General features: G+C 40.0%; 1 protein-coding gene across 3 annotated transcripts in view; it reads left to right on the top strand.

The window, feature by feature from the left end:
- The first annotated feature begins 1134 nt into the window (after positions 1–1134).
- Positions 1135–13229, top strand: part of LOC117551736 (galactosylgalactosylxylosylprotein 3-beta-glucuronosyltransferase 1) — an 87122-nt gene continuing 75027 nt past the window's right edge. For 2 of the 3 annotated variants that reach the window (XM_034224726.1, XM_034224724.1), the window contains exon 1: positions 1136–1717. The gene's annotated coding sequence lies outside the window, so the exon portion shown is untranslated. Of the gene's footprint in view, positions 1718–13229 lie in introns of all 3 variants that reach the window. The other variant, XM_034224725.1, reaches the window with a different exon arrangement.

The following is a 13229-nucleotide window of genomic DNA, read 5'->3' as shown; positions in this document are numbered from 1 at the left end:
ACTGAAGCTCAAAATACCACATGACACTTTGCAGAGAATTGTAGCACACAGTCGAAAGATCATCTGAAGGCTTTTCCTCAGATTGTCCAGGCTTACAGGCATAAACACACCCACTATCACATCAGTGTCTGCACTCTAAATTGCAATTTAGTGATTTAATTTCTCTTTAGCGGCTGCCTGCTTTTTTTTCTCTCCTACTGTAAATGCTAAATTAAAAATGGTCTTAAAGGATGAATACACCAGACGTTATTAAAAACACAATTGTAAAGATATGTCTGTCTGTGTATAAGTTTGTTCTTTTCCACGGATGTAAAACACTTGTTTTTCTCTTCTCGAGGTCTTGTCTTACATGACGCAATGTAAGCAGGGCCACCTCTGTGTTTTTGGCCCTTGGAAAGACATGTCTGGTCTCCGGCTCAGAGGAGGTGAGCTGGCTGAGGTGAATGGTTTTTGATCCTCTCACCAGACGCTGTCTCACCTCCACTGAATAAAGGCTCTTTATTCATCGACGCCTGAAATGAGATGTGGCACTTTTTAGTAGGATGGAAATGTTCTAGTAGAATTGGCATTAAGGTAGTTCCTGCCAATCACTGAAATCAACATCTGGAGATATATGGAGTTTAAAACAAATTGACATTTGTATGTGCATGCAACATTTGCTTAATTCCGCCCAATTTCCGCAATATATTTCTTCATTTGTGCTAGGCACTCATGCATAAGGGAATGCTTTATCTGTGACACAATTGCAGCTCTTCCAGAATTAATTCACCGCTGCCAAAACCAACATATGCTCTTGTCTTATACCATGATTCTGCATATGTCCAAGCTGTTGTCTTTAAGTGTCTTTATCAGGGATGAAGGATCTGTACAATAAGGTCATGTGTAAGACAATTGGCATAGAGGGGTAGAGCTTGTACAGTGTGTCACTTACTCATGCAGTTAATTAAAATACAATACATAAACAGTAATGACACTTTCTCTCTCTGTGTCTTTGACCACATGTTCGTTAACAAGTAATCTCCATCTCCCTCCTCTCTCTTTATGCTCCTTTCTCCCTTTTCTCCCTCTCCCCCTGTCTCGTTTAAGTGCAGCAGCCCACCCTGCTCCGAGCGTTAATGGTACATGCCATTAGAAAGCCCATCTCTGGAAGGGAGGAGGGGAGGGTGGTCTCAATCTCTGCTAAGAGGCTACTTTAGTCTCCCAACATAAGCACATTCACATTATGTCTCCGCACGCGTAGAGCCGTGTCACCCGTCACGACCGAGCAGAGGCACCGAGCCGCGGACAGCAGACAGAAACAGAGAGGGACAGATACGGAGAGAGGTGGAGGGGTAAAGGAGGGAGACAAAGCCAGAGAAAGATAGAGAAGAGGTGCAGAAACACAAACATCGCTGCCACTCTGACGTCTCTCCGCTTGCGCCTGTTTCGGCTTGTTTGAGCGCAAGAAGAGCAGGAGAGAGAGGAAAGACAAATAAATCCTGGGAGCGTTTTTTTTCTTCATCTCTAGCATCTAAGGCATGAAGGCGGGTGTCAGCTGGCACGGCAGAATAAAAGAAAGGGATGCTTTGACTGCTGCCTTTCTTTCAGCAAGGGACTAAGGAAGAGGAATGGGGGGACAACGCGCAGCATGGACACTAACAGGATTTCTAGAATGAATGGGAGTCCTTCTGCCGCATGCGCTGGGAATAGCAGTCTCACGTTGAAGTCTCCGATTGAGGTAAACATAATCATACTTTATTTGTTGTGCCTAGGGGTCAGATAACGCGTTACATCTGAGAGACAAATGCATAGAGATGAAGCGATCTCCGTGCTGATCAGGTTTGGATCGGGGAGATTACCATCTTTGTCCCTGGGTCGCTGCGTGTGCAGCAGCACGGTTTGAAGTGAGAGGGAAGATGAATGCATGTTACATGCTGCAGAGAGCCAGTGTGAGCTGGGGATAGAGAGGAGAGTCTGCGTGATGAAAAGAATTACTGCTAATCCTCATGATGAGCATTTGGGTGTTGAGATCTCAGAGGGTGATGGAGAGATTTCCTCTCCTTTCCAGCTGGTCCAATTACATTCAGAAAGTCTAGTTGATAATGCAAATGTAATTAATGTGAATTTCATCCTCTATGGTGCACATTATAATAACATGTGGAAGAATTAAAACATTTGAAAAAAGGGGGAGTTGAGTGAAAGAACAAAATATTCTGTAGAGCGTGTTTTTCTAGAGCAAAGTCTGACAGAGCACTTTGACTGGTGACCCTAGGGAGCACACTATACCTTCCAGACAGAAAATAACAACTTGTCCGCAGAAGCGAACAAAAAAGGGGGCATTGGCTTGAGAAAAGGAAAGCTTGAGTCGAAGTTAAGTGGGCTGTTCGGTCTCATTTCTGACACCTACCTACCCAGGAAGCCCTGGCTGTTTATGAGGAAGATGCAGTGCAGTTGTTGTTCTCTTCACAACTGATGAAGAGGAGAAACACCATTACATTGTTTAAAGCCATGATCCACTAATGATGCCACATTTTGGTTGATATGGCCATGAACTTGAAAAAAACAGGAAGTATTGTTCCAGGATTAGTGGGGCAAGAGGGGGGAAAGTATTTTACATGTGAAATGTGCATTGGAAATAATATGTTACAGGGTTCAGTGCTTAAGTAGATGTGTGTACAGTAGCTGGGACTCAGAAGTCTCAGTGGAAAATCTTGCACAGACAGCCCATAGGTCTGGGCTCCTGTCCTAAATCCTTACTCATGTGTCAGGAAACATCAACCTGACTCTGACTGGTCCAGTCACAACACACTGACACCCATCATGACATCAGACATATCGGGCCAAATATACTGTCTCTCAAACTCATATTTTCACAGAAAATCTTCAAGACAGAGTAACTGTGTTGCCATACTTTGGCAAAATGTGAATACGATGAAACAACTATCTTTATTAGTGAGCCATTTAGTGCTCTATAATGGGAACCCAAACCCTAGGTCACTACACTGGGAAATGCAATAAAACACAGATTCCTCCACATCCAACAGGATGAACTGTTTGTGCTCCTCCCTTCTTTAAACTTCTCCTCATCTGTTCCACAGTCTACATGCATGATGGCAGCAACACCTGGCGCCCATTCCTCAGCCTGTATAATGCTCACATGCAATGAAGCTGCTCTCGCGCTGCACTCTCTGACCGTGTATATATTTAGTTTCTGCTCAGTCTGGCAATGTCAGCAAATAGCATCCAGATCTCATTTATGGAAGCGGACGGCTTGTCATTTCATTCTGTGTTTATGGTTGCCCCCTCGCCTTGGCCGTACAATACACAAAGTGCTGAAGGGCCAGAAATACACACACATGATGTGGCTGCAGTTTTGCCACTGTTGCCCTTTATTACCACTGAGGAGTAGAATAGGATACAATGGAATAGATATTACAACTTCCTTACAGGGGCCTATTTACAAGATACACTGACACAAAGGAAACCTTTCCCTTAATTAAATGTATTATGTCAACATATTACGCATAACTGTAATAGGTTAGTTGAAAGCAGTGAGAAGTTGAACCTAATATTTTGTATTCTAACTTATTATTTTCAATTAATAATACTATCTGTTGACATAATACTTTTAATTAAAGTCAACATTTCAATTTGTTCACTATGCTATTTTTTTCATTAATGCTAATGGTGTGGTTTATAATTGGTTGAACCTCTTTTTCTCTTAAGTATAAGAAACGGTTGGTTAGGTTATGCTGCAGAAACATTAATAGAGCTATTGGTATCTCTTTAATCAATTATTCCAATTTCTTTCAGAGGGTCAAAGAAGAAATGTAAATTGAGATCTTGATGGTTTTTCTGAAGTGGAAGTACCCACAACTCTTTATTACAAAGCTTATAATCAGCATTACAATGTAAAGCATGAATGTTAGAAACACAAAGACGAAGCAAACATTATGGCCACACTTGAATTTCTGAACTAAAGTGATTCAAAACAGCACATTATTAACTACACTTTGAATTCAAACTTGAAGGTGAAGTGGGGCAAAAGTAGACATCTTCTCATCTGTATCTGACACTATATTGTAAATATGATCATAATCATACTAGACCTTTATTTGGCTAAACATCATGTGTGTGTTGCATGTTCATATCCGATAGCTCAGCAGCATTTCACACATGGCGGCACAGTGTAATAATATGCATTAGACGCGACAAACGGATTACACTTTGCACAAATGTTATGAAAGATATTGACAAGGATGCAGAGGTTTAGAAACAGAGGGCAGTGTGTGGGTGCATGTAAAGCAAGTCTACCTGCGCTGAGAGCTCACAGATACAGGTTTTTGAACCCCACTCCAGCAGGCAAAATTCATGTTTGATGTTCACCGCTGTAGTTTTCTCTTTGAAGGTAGCTCTCTCTGCAGATTCAGTCATGGAGCTGTCCAGCCTAAGGCAACCGAGGGGCGAAGCAGCCGACATGAGAATAAAACATCAACCTTTTCATGTACAATAGATACTCTATATGACTCAACAGCACAGCATTAAGTGTGTTCAGTACATACATATATCTTGAGTTGATATACATACATCTACATTTGGCTGTCACATCTTGATTTTGGAACCAGAGGCAAACAAGCACAGTGTCGTAGTTATAAGGGGGAGAGTTGTATATGAGAGTTGTATATTTTTTTGTTTTTGTTTCACGGTTCTGCCACGAGCTCACAAGACAGTTTTGGGTACGACAACGTGGGGATAACTACAAGGGGGAACTGGTACATTTTTATGATCATAAATATTAACCAGTGAGCCTTTGTTTGCTGACAGCAGAACAGTGTTTATGTGTTGTAGTGCATGTTTTACACCCTTAGTGCTGCAAAAATAAACACATTTTTCACAATTTGCATTCTTGAACCTTGAAAAATACAAGTGCTTTTCTACATCAGCTAACAGTTATTATTACTTATACATGACTTGAGTGCAGAAAGGCTATGATTTCCACCCAGATGTTCTGACCTCCTGCATCAAAACGAGTGTTCATATTTACTAAAGCATCAAAATGCAGATTATTTTTGTTTATATTAAAAAGTCCTCTGAAACTAAGGGAATGTTTTTACTGATAGAGAGTAAGGAGAAACTTTGTTTTGAAAAAGCTCAAGCAAATATAATTGTCCCCTTATATAACACACTTTAAAAGTTAAAAGTTAACTCTGTCTGAAAATTACTTTTCCTCCCTGGATGTTCATAAAGAACTATTATCACTTCTGTCTTTTGAACAGATGGTAAGAGTATACAAAGTAGAGAAAAAAAGCAACATCTTCATTAATAAGTAAATGTAACAATGGTGTTTGCTCAATAAGTCAGTCTGGGTTTCTAAATTGCACGAAAAGTTGTGATGGCATGGTTTGACTATGTGTCCCATGGTGGTCCTAAAAGTAGAAGCTTATAATACATGCCCTTTTTTAATGAACAGCTTGGAACTAATTTTTAGCAAAATGAAACTAAGATCAATCTGTTGAGCCATGCAGCAGTGCTGTCGTACCTCCGTGGATTACACTCCATGGGGTACTTAAAATCTGTCTGGCTACCCATTAAGACAGCCACTATCCTGGCTCATTAATGTCCTGCACAGGAATTAGAATAAACTGTGCTGCACAGACCTACGCTGGCAGAAGATCTCTGCCTTCTCTCCAGCAGCGTTTCTTCTTCCAGGGACAGCAGTTGTTTGCTCGAGGTACATCAAGAGTCACGTGGAGTGACCAGCAGCACAGAATCATTCAATGTTGAATTCCTTCAAACTTTTGTAGCTGTTGGATTCATACTGACATGTTTTAGCTATTTCAGCAGAGGATGCCAACGATAATCACCATGTTTGGCATCACCACTCACTTACATTTGGAAATAGTGTTTGAAAACTGGGGATTATACAAGTCCCAATCAAGTGCATTACATTCAAAGGAATGGACTGCTTGAAGTCTGGCAAAAGCTGGATTTTTTTCGTTTGCCTTTTTTACGACATCATGCTGTATCTTAGAAAGGATTCACTGTTGTGCAGCTTCTTTAATATTTGTTTTCATTAGAGATGGTTTCCAATTGAGAAAGCAAGGTGGTGCTGGTTGACATGTTTGCTGATTAGGGTTAGGCTTTTCTGACACTGACCAATGTGACTTTTGTAGTCCAAGACAACGTGTACAGTGGGAGGTACTCCTGAATACATTTCATTTGAAGATGACCATTCATTCAATGGAATACAAGGTTAAAAACATGTCATCTCAATATTACATTACTGCTCATGCCAAGAGACCCTTAAATGTTCTTTTGTCGATTCCGTTTCAGTTCAATTCAGTTAGTAGTCCCAAGCTTCCCTTATCTCATCATTAAATGAAAGCCAACATGTTTTTAGGCAACATATAAACCATTGTACTGATTGGTGCAGCTACTACTCCTATTTCAGATGCTGGGGTGTAATGTTATTGCATTTACAAACCTGTACCATGCCAGAAAATGCTTCGCTTCAGCTTTGTATGTAGTTGTGAGTGTTGATAAAATGAGCAGCATTATTCCTGTCTCACAGGGATTTACTGCTAAGGCTTGTAATGCTGTTTACTGGTTCAATCAGTAATGCTGCACAATTAAAATAGGTTTCCCCTTTTTCTTAATGAATTTTTGTCTATAATCTCATTATATGTATTGGTGGTTACCCATGGTCCCTGGGGGCAGTACCGCTGTGTTAGTAAAAAATAAAGTAATAGGGACAACTGGCAGTGCGGTATCAGTTGTGTTCACATTTATAAGGCCTGCTGGAGATTAAAAGACGGATCAAGGATGCTACTGGAGGCGAATATATTGTATATGCAGTCACACAGTGTGCTGTATACGCACAAAGACACACATTATACAGTACACTAACGCACAGACACGAAGCAAAGCCCCTGACCCAGCCCTGGAGCCTTACCCTCCCCCACTGTCAAACCATATTCTGCCACACACAGTGACTGAAATATGGGGGGAAAGCACATTTTATTCACTTCTGCCTTCAGAGTGTTACAATTACATACAAGCAGAGAGTGAACAGGAAGAGTTTCAACTCTGTCCTTCAAGGAAAATCAGCTTAACCTATAATCAGTGTATTGGAGATGGCACAGCTTGTGTCTACAGCCAAGTGTTTTAGCTCAGAGGGAGGGGGAGTTATAGGGGCTAAATGTAAGGCTACAGTTGTGCTGCAGTATGAAGTCAGGAGGCTGGGATGATCATTTCACATAATGATAGAGGTCTTCCCCTTTCATCACTCTCTGCATCCAATAATGATGATGTGACCTGACAGTGGCGGTGAACGATGGGAGTGAGCTCAGTGTTATACTCATTACACTACATCTATGCTGACCTTAAAATGAAGCAACATGACCAAATCATTCTTAAATTATTATTTGTCCAGGCTTGATTCGGACACGAGGGAACATGTGACTTAATGTGATATTCTCATAGAAGTTGAACATTGATTAGTGTTGTGGAAATAATTATCATAAGACGCCAATTAGTAACATACAGGATGTCTGTTTACCTTCTTTAAGGACACAGGCGGCTTAGCCAATAATGTTATTGTTCCCATTCTGTGACCGGTCAATACTGGGATACAGATGGTCTGTGTTGTGGGTACACTGGGACACTTCCTTCTCTGTATTTGTGGACTCCAAGGTAAAATCTTCGAGGTCATAAGTGTCCGAGGCAAGTAGCTCTGTGTTCCCACACTGTTTAGGCTATCTCCTCAAATATGTTGTTTACTCTCTGCGAAACCAGTTAGATGGGCTGGCAAGAGAGAGGCTCTCCAGAATTGACGTGGCAACTCTACCGTGGAGTCAGAACCTCTGACTCTTGGATTTGTGATGTGAATACTCTGGTACCAACTCCAAATAAATCACAGTGGTTTGACATCAAAGCTCCGACTCTTCCCGTGTCTCCTTCCTGAGTCGGTGACTCCACTGCATGCTACACAGAAGTTTCCTCTACAATTAGTATGAGAGTTACCAAAGTCTATTCAGAGCTAATACCATCAAGACATTTGTGATTTTGGCAGTAAATCAATTTCTGCTATTTTTCTGTCTGTCTGATAAACATCCAGTTCCTTTCAGGGATAGCTGCTGTAATTACTCACAGATTAGGCAATGGCAAACACATGGCACAACAAAACAACCTGGTTTGGGGCACGAACAAGCTCTCTCAATTGCCCTCTTGAGAAAATCCTCCAGGCTTCGTCGTAAATCCCTCAGCTTTAATGAGAATTAAGTAACCCTCTACCTTTTGTAGGGGGAAAGGATCAGCTCATGAACATGCTGGAAGATATATTAGTAACTTCTCAAGGACAAAACTGGCCGGTACAGATGTTTGAGCTTCACTGTGTTGCACAGCAGTTGAGTGGTCAGTGTGAAATGTGAGGAGAATGTGGATTCAGCTTGAAGAGAACATACGGACCTCTGCTCAGTTTTTAAGAAATGCCTCAAGACCCACCTGTTCCACACCGCATTTTACTGACTGTCCTTTTCTTTCTTTCTTTTTTATTTTAACCTTTTATTCACTTAACCTTTTTTTTTTAACATTACCATATTTTATTCAATATGCTCCTTAGATATATTTTTATTTTATTTATTTTATTATGTTCTCCTTATAGTATTGTGAAGCACCTTGAGATGACGTTGTTTTTAAAGTGTGCTATATAAATGAAATGTATTAGATGTGACTGGTTTGACTTGTAACAGCATTTTAATGTATTTTATTTTTTACAAATGTGGCTTTTTCATAGGGCTCAAAATCGCTGCCCGATCTTTGCTCTAACCCTACCTGCAATAAAATCACGAGAATAAACTCTTCCTAAAGAAGTTGTCCTGTTACAGAAAGTAATACACAAGCTATAAACAATAACAGCGCGGCATTTATAGATTAACAACTCTGTAGCACCTAATAAACCGCATACTGCTACTGACAGAATGGATTAGTAAAAGGAGTAGGAAAACAGCAGAGGGACAAGGGTACAATGTTATTAGTTTCTTCTGTAGTCAACCTTGCTCCCCGCAAAGTGTGGGTGCCCTTTAAAAACATCCATCTCTCCAACAAGAAAAAATACCGAAAAATAACACGCTTTTTCTTCTGCACTCAAGTAGATTTGAGTCGAGTAGATTCAGGCTGAACAATGTTGTATTTTTTTCTCCTTGTTAGGAAAAATAAGGCTCAGATAAGAAAATAACATGTCATCCAACATCTTTCTCCAATTCCTTTGAGGTCACTCACCTTATTATCTACTGTACTACTGTGTCTGAGCTGTTGGCATACTGTATAGTACACATTGTATATAATCTTTCATCATATTCTCTTAAATTAAAGTTGTCAACTTTATTTTGCGATGTGTATTTCAGTAGCACAGGCTTGCTGTATAGAGTATTATGCAAATGTGGATGCAATCTACAAAAGACACCTTGATTGTTAACAAGCAGGGTCTTGATGGGAATCAATCGTGAGTGCTAATGATGCTACCATGGTACATCATTCCTGAACGGACTGATTTATGTTGGTCTTGATATGAGGAACTGTTCTGATGATACTAACAAATAGGACCTTTGTAAGTGATACATAATTATGTATGGGAATTCTTGGATAGCTATTTGTTATGTGATTTTTAAGTTGATTTCAGGAAGGTTTTAAAATGGGGTTGTAACTTGTAGCAGGAATAAGTGAGGTAATAAATCACATCTTTCACACACACCCCTTTCACGCTGGTAAGGAACATTGTTTCTGTCATTGCATTACATATAAAGGCCTCTGATTTCATCCGGGTGTTAGCATGATCTCAGTTCAAACTTAAGGGCCAGGAACACATGGGTGTGTCCAAAATGATCTCTTTTATTTGTATATTTTTCCAATGATGACTTCATTTAAAGGTCTCATTCATTAACCAAGTGCCAAAACAAGAGCATTTGTGAGATGTATAGTTTAAAGAAACATTACACATCAAAATTCAACTGCTGCGTTGCTTTCACACCTGCAGTTTAGTCTTGTGGTTTTGTGTAATCTGCTGCTCTGAAAACACCTGATGAGAGCAAAATAAGAAGAAATGCAAGGGGATTAGCTTCCATATTCTAAATGATGTTATAGATCTGAAACCAATCTGATTTCATACGAATACTTGGGTGTAATATTGACCATCTGCTGTCGTGGAAGGATCACATTGAATATCTGTGCAAAAGGACAAAACAAAGAATGTATTTTCTCCGCCGTCTTACTGTAGGTCTTTTGGGGCGAGCAGAGACATTCTTCTGTTCTTCTTTACATCTGTGATCATGTCCATTCTGCAGTACTGCAATACTACCTGGTACAAATGTTTGTCAACAGCTTTAAAATCAAAACTGCTCCACCTGTTAAAAATCTGCTCAAAGATTATTGGTCAACCCTGTCAGAGACTCTACGACTCAGCCTATCATAACAACCTAGTGAGGCTGTCCAACAACCTCATCTCTGAGCCAAACCATGTTCTGAACAGTGAATATGAACTGCTACCATCTAATCGGAGATACAGGGTCCCACGAGTCAGACTGAAGCACTCGTTTGTGCATCAGTCAATCCTCACAGTAAACACAGAGCTAAATCAGATCAAATGCACGCTGAAGGCTCTTTGAGCAGCTTTTCTCTTACTGATTGTGCTGTTATGTTAAATGTTTGTGTTTCATGTATTTTTGTCTGGATATTTGTCTGTTGATGTTGGACATGGAGCTGCTGTGACGCAAGTCAAATTTCAGACTTGATCTGACAAATAAAGTAATATCGTATTGTATATCGTATCGTACTAATCTCCCCTATGAATACACCATTGAAACCATGACTTTTTTTTCATTCATTGATTCAGAATGTGCTGAACTCATTTTCTGCTATGGTTCAATCATCCTTGGTGCACAGTTTGAAATAGGATTGGTTTTACCCATTTGGAGTTACTTGAGGTAATGGACGCAGCAGTTGTGACTGTCTGAGGATTAAATATTGATGATTGTTTTTTGCTTGTGTGGTATATTTACATTTCCAAACCAACACAGCAGAAAAGCTCAAGTAAGAACAAATACAGATGGATATGTGTCAGTGCAGGGAGATTTTTATTTTCCACTTCACTGCGGTTTAGTATTTACAAAATCCAATTTCTTTCCAGGCCAAATTATAGGTAAATTAATACTGTTCAGGTTTAAAAAGGTGTGTAAGAGGAAGATCAAGTCGACGTTTTTGCATCTTAGAGCTGCCAAAAAGCATTATGTGTGATGCTGTTGTTGTTCTTGCTGTTGCTCTTGCATGACATTTCCTGTGCAGTGTCTGCCAATTACCGCTTAATCCCAAAGTGTTGCATCCCTGAATTATGCTGGCACACAGGTAATGAAGGCAATTTGACCCTGTGTCCTTCAAGTTGATGCTAATATACCATTACAATTATGGTTCAAAACCAGTGAAATATGTCCTCTTGATCCCCTCAGGACCAGGAGGGAAATCCTCGTTGATGTCGGAAGTGCAATTATTTCCCAAAAATGTATTTAACTTAAAAAGTTTTAAAGAACAAGGTGACCTGTTGGAGCACCGGTCATTCACATTAATCGGCTTTCTGCTTTGGACTTTAATTAATAGTTTTTTTAAAGCAATGAGCAGCGAATCTGACCTGCCTTGCCACCAGCTTTAATTTGTAGAGCTTCTCAGCTATAATAATTAATTACCGTGAACAAGCTGTAAAGTACAGATACAAAATAAAAGCTTAAACTGTTCATGCTCATAATCATTTTAATAATCATTTTTTATGTGATGTCTTTGTGCACCGAGGAACATTGGCAAGTTATGAATAAGACAGACTTTTAATGTTAGTGATTGAAGAGATATTAATTGTGATTTCAGAATATAGAGAAACACTGACAGATGCCTTCCCTCATTTATCTATGCCTAATGCTACACAGCAGGTTTTATATGCAGTTAACATATGCAGTCCTGAGGGCTGCAGCATGATGCCCCTAGGCAACATCTACTAGCCTCTACATACCATCTGACTACAGAAATTATGGCTCTGAATATTATCATTTTGAGAATATGACGGAATTATTAGAGCAGAAGTTGAGCAATGACTTGTGCAGTCATACTATGCAAGCTGTAGTTTGTATCAGCATGTGTTCATGTTAAGGGGAACGCATTGTATTGTTCTACTGCTTCTGGGTGACCATTAAACAACCATCTAAACACAACGGCATAATTGTTAGCCATTCTCCTTGAGTGATTTATGAATGCATGGATTTAAACAGATGAGTCAACAATTATGTTGCACCCTCTCAAGTACAGTTTGAGGAGTGTTCAATGAGCACTATTCAGCGTTGTAGTACTTTTGTTCCCGTGAGAGACTCGATTCAATGGCTTGTTCTGCTTCATTTTTATTCAGTAGAGAAGGAGCAGAGCAAGTATAAGACGTGTTGCTAAATAACTACTTTGAACCATTCGAAAATGCCATGTAGGTTTCTCAAACATCGTAATAATGGTATGTGCTGCCTGGCGACGCATGTAAGTGTTGGAATGATTTTTCTGAAGAGTGCTGTATGGATATCAACATGGTTCTGGGAAATAGGCGAAGGCACATTTGCTGCTTGGCCTGAGGCGGAGCGCCCGCTGTAGCCCACCACAGTTAGATGGTGTCCACTGCTCTCACATCTGTCTTTATGATATGATTCATGTACACAACGACTTCAAGCAACTCTCAAACAAACACATTTGACTTTAGCCTGAAGTGCAGTGATTCATGTTCCTGTTTGTATACACTCATTTGCTTTCATTGTATATACAGTGATCTCAAAACCATTGCAGTAGTGCAAAAACAATGACAGTTAATTTTTTAAGATCCTTTATAAAATTTCCAAGTCATTTATGATCATGAGTGGAGTATATGCACACATTGTTAATGCGTACTGTATGTGTCTTTGTCCTTTGCCTGCACCAGATGAATGAGAGTTATTGAAACAGGATAATTTGAATGCCAAGAGGCTGTGCTCTGCTACATGCAGCTCAGTGTAGCGTCATCGCTAAAGATAACTGTAGACAGAACAATGTTCACGCTGAGCATAGGAGTTGAGTTATAATGCACAGTGGGTTGGAAGCCCGAAATAAATGCCCTTGTGTGATTGATTACACGCTACAAGCTAATGAGATAAACAGAGCTTGAATCGATTCAGTCGGGGAGGAATCAAGCCAGAGGAGCA

Source organism: Gymnodraco acuticeps, unplaced genomic scaffold (assembly GCF_902827175.1).
Source record: "Gymnodraco acuticeps unplaced genomic scaffold, fGymAcu1.1, whole genome shotgun sequence".
Taxonomy (NCBI): domain Eukaryota; kingdom Metazoa; phylum Chordata; class Actinopteri; order Perciformes; family Bathydraconidae; genus Gymnodraco; species Gymnodraco acuticeps.
This window is presented reverse-complemented; position numbering and strand designations above follow the sequence as displayed.